The sequence below is a fragment of the Microtus oregoni genome, unplaced genomic scaffold (assembly GCF_018167655.1).
Source record: "Microtus oregoni isolate MIOR12 unplaced genomic scaffold, Mior012 000045F_ref0000178, whole genome shotgun sequence".
NCBI lineage: Eukaryota > Metazoa > Chordata > Mammalia > Rodentia > Cricetidae > Microtus > Microtus oregoni.
Window position 1 is genome coordinate 1,774,882 of NW_024543219.1, and position 4,708 is coordinate 1,779,589.

Below are 4,708 nucleotides of genomic sequence, written 5' to 3' on the forward strand. Positions count from 1 at the left end.
AACCGCACCTAAACGAGTTGTTGTTTTGATGCAGGGACTTACTTTGTAGCTCAGTCTCACCTCAGAAATCATCACGTAGTCCATACTGGTCTCGAACTCATGGCTGGTCTCCCGCCTCTTTCAGCCTCCAGAGTAGTGCATTCAGAGGCACGCACCGCCATGCCCAGCCTCTCCTAATGTTTTTGCTGTGTCAATTCATGGTAGCTTGTTGGACCACAGTGCAGTTATGCCACTAATTTGGGTGGCAGCAAGAAGAGACTCTGACTCTCAGGCAGTTCTGCTGTTTGATGTCAGTGACTTCTGAGGTCAATAATGGTGAACCTCAAATTTGATCATGGCTTAGGGCTGGGAAGATAGCTCAGTCAGTAAAGTGCTTGCTTTTCAAGTATGAGGACCCGAGTTCAATCCCCCACAGAACAAACACAAACCAAAAACAACCTAGGCATGGTGGCGAACACTTGTAATCCCAGCATTGGAAAGGCATCTCTTGCTGACTGACTGACCTAGCCAACTGGGTGAGTTCTGGCCCAGTGACGTCTGTCTTGAACATCAGGTGGATAGCAGCTGAGGAGCAAGGGCTCAAGTTTCTCTGTGTGAGCACGCACACTTAGCCCTGCACATACACACAAGCTTTGATTATGGTGTGGATGGGGAAGAACCATTTGCATGCAGGGAGACTGTTTAGAATTCTTCCTCTGTGTGCCACCTCCTACATGACTCCCCATCCATGTACCGAACAGCCGTGTCTGATGACTTTGACTTTGGAAGAGAAGGACTTTTACATTTGTGGACCTCAGAAATACTCAGTCTTAAAAATGAACATAGCCAGGGGCTGGGGAGATGGCTCCAAGGTTCAAAGCACTTGTTTCTTTTACAGGGGCCCCAGGTTCTGTTCCTGGTACCCACATGGTGGTTCCAGGAGATCTGATGCCCTCTTCTGACCTCATATACACACGTGCAGGCACAACAGTCACCTATAAGATAAAGTGAATAAATCGAATCAGGATTTTAAAAGATAAACAGATCCATCCCTAATTATGCCTTGTGAGTTCTCTTCATTTGATGAGAAACTTTCAGAAAATGAGTCCAAAGATGAAAGTACCTGGAGTGGGGGAGGGGGAACAGCTGGCTCTTGGGTGGGAGGGTGTCTCATGGCTGGGTCGAAGAGATTGGTTTTGCCTTTTCTCCTGCCCCCTTCACAGCATCATAGGGTATGATGCATCCTCCCACTAGCCTTTCAGAGATAAATGGGACAAACCAGACCCCTGCTTATGTAACAGCAGCCCGCACAGGTCCAGGACATGAAGAGGAAGTGTGAACAGCATTACAGGTAAGGAATGCTGCTCTGAAGGCCACCAGTGAAGTCTTTCCTGTTATTAATATAAAACCCTGAGATTGCCCACTGCCTTAGCAATCTTGGATTCTTGGTTGCTATAGCCATGCCTTAAGTTCTTGCATTATTATTATTTTTTTTTTGGAATATTGTGTCTATGCCAAGTAGATTTTAAATCAACCAGCAAATGTTTACTTGGTCTTTTCCTCCCACCCCTTCCCAAATGGATCACAAAGATTATCTCTAGCCTTCCTTCCCCCAACTCATTCCATCGTCCCAGCCTCCAACACCAGCAGCACTCCCTGGGAACACAGCAGCTGAGCTGACCAAGGAAGTCAGTAAGCCAGCTGAAGACTTGAACCCCTTCCTCCTCTCCCCCAAATACAATCCGCCAATCTCATCCCTAGCTCTGCAATAGAACACCTGCCTGCTGCTGCCCTCTCTACCCCGCCCCCCTGTTGACAGAGGCTGCTTGTTCATTCCCTGGCCGCTCAGACCCAAATACTCACTCAGAAACTATATTAATTACAACACTGCATGGCCTATTAGCTTATGCATATATCTAGATAACTCTTACATCTTAACTCTTTTCTATTAATTTGTATCGCCACGTGGCTGTGGCTAATTGGCAAGGTTCCGGTGCATCTGTCTCCATGGGCCACATGGTTTCTCACTGACTCCGCCTACTCTCCTATAGATATCTCTTCCAGCCTAGCTGTATTTCCCCACACCATACCTCCCACACACATCTCCTATTGTTCCCGCAGGTAATCTCTGCTAACCCAAGGGCCGCTCCTGCCAGGGAAGCCGGTGGGTTGACTGTAGATCTTCACCTTCCAGCTCCTCCAATCCCAGTCTCATCCTCAGCTCAGCAGCAGAACACCTGCTCTTCTCCCTTTCCTCTTTGAGCCCCATCCCCAAGGGATCACAAACATCTCCTCCAAGCTTCCTTTCCCCCAACCCATTCTAGTATCCCAACCTCCAGTACCAGCGGACATTTCCTGGGAACCCACCACTGAGCAGGCCAGAGAGTTTCCTGGAAAAGGGTTCAGGGAAATCTTCCTACCAGGTAACAGAACAGCCGTCACACTCCCCTAACTGCTCAACAAAGACAAAAACCAGACATCAGCACCCAGAACTTTGTCATCCCGATCCCAGAGACCTAGTTGTAGTGTAGAAATAATAACAGCCAGGACTTCGTGTCTCCACAGGAGCCTAGTAACTCTACCACAGCAGGTGCTAAATATTTCAACATAGCTGAAGTACACAAATAGCCTGCATAGAGGTGATAGAGGTCCTTAAAGAAGAAATGAATAAATATTTTAAGGAAATCTGGGGCAACATAAACAGTGTAAGGAAATGAATAAAACTCAAGACCTGAACATGGAAATAGAATCAATAAAGAAAACCCAAACTGATGGAAATCTGGAAGTGAAAAATTTAGGAATTTGTACAGGAACCACAAAGGCAAGTATTACCAACAGAATACAAGAAATGGAAGAGAGAATCTCAGTTGTCAAAGATGTGATAGAAGAAATGGATACATTGGTAAACGAAAATGTTAGATCTGAAAAACTCCCAAAATATGACATCTAGGAAATCTGAGACACTATGAAAAAAAACCAGATCTAAAAATAATAGGAATAGAGGAAAGAGAAGAAAGCCAGTTGAAAGGCCCAGAAAATACTTTCAACAAAATCAGAGAGGAAAAATTTTCTAACTAAAGGAGATGCCCATAAAAGCACAAAAAGCATTTAGAACACCAAATAAAATGGACTAGAAAAAAAGTCCCCTTGTCACATAATTATCAAAACACTAAACATACAGAACAAAGAAGATATTAAAGATGCAAAGGAAAAAGACCAAGAAATATGTAAAGACAGCTCTATTAGAATTATACCTGACTTCCCAATGGAGACTCTAAAAGTCCAAAGGGCCTGGATAGATGTGCTGCAGACTCTAAGAGACTATAGATGCCAGCCCAGACTATTATACCCAGCAAAATTGTCAATGACCATAGATGATATTCTAGTATAAAACCAAATGTTAGCAATATTTATCTATAAGTCCAGCCCATAGAAGGTAGTAGAAAGAACTACAATCTAAAGAGATTAACTGCACCCATGAAAACACAAAGATAAACAATCTAAGGCCCATAAAATTAAAAGAAAGGAAACACACAAACTCTCGTGCCACCACCGCTTGGTGGGTCTCCAATTCTTCTGCCTTCTCTGAGGGTACTTTCTCTTCTGTTGGTTTGCCTTGTCAATGTGATGGTTTTTGTTTTATCTTATTATATTTTATTTTGTTTAAAAAATGAAAAAAGAAAAAGGCACCAAAGTTATGCCAGCGATGTAATAAAATAATAATAATAACAATAATATTAATAAATAGCGATAAGATACTGTCTTCATTCTAAATTTGATAAGCACGACATGCTTCTAACTCAGGAAATTCAGGCTTCTTCCCTGGCCAACCATCCAGGGAAATCAATACAATTCAAAGGAGGAGCTCTCCCTGGGGCTACTCCTGGGTGTGGCTTCTGATTTAAAGGTAAAAGAAGTTTAGTTTTTAATTCATGATTTAAAAAAATGTTCAAATATTTTACCCAGAGAGAAATTTGACCCTCTGCCAATAGGATCCATGGGGTTCTTATTAGGAAAAGCCTTTTGGCGCTTAAAGGTTTAAATGTCTGTCCAAGGGCTCAGATAATCATGAGTCAGATAATCATCATGGCATTGGTAGACAAAGCCCTCCATCTGCTGGCCTAAAAGGAGATGTACAGCTGCTTCTATTGCCTTATACAATCCCCAACACCGACCATGCTGGCAGACTGGCTGGCGGCACACTATTTTAATTTCTAAACAGAGATCTGAATACATGATCTGGATAGCAGAGCCAGCGCCACGGTTTATTGGCTACCCATGCTCATTTGTTAATTACTGCCTTGAAACACAGGCCTACTAACTGGACCAAGGGGGAAAGTCCAAATCTGGTCTTCGATGGAGGGATGGTATTTCAAACATGACAGAGCTTCAGCATTTCTTAGACACCTTAGATGGAAAAAAAAAAAAAACCAACTAGCTGTTTCAAGGCCTTTGATATTTGATGCAACCATAATCTTGTGGGGATACCTGAATGCAACAATGGAAACTATGCTCCCAGTAAATAATAGGGAAGGCCCTGTTTGATTGGGGTCATTGATCTAGAAAGATAAAAACCCATTGCTCTCCTAAAGAAAATGCACTAACACATTTGGGTGGAGCAATGGCTCCTTCCTAAGGGGAAAACTGGATGTCCTACAAAAACAATAACATAGGCATATTGAGCTATATACTAGCTCTTGAAATACCCCTGTATTTGTTAAGAAAAAAC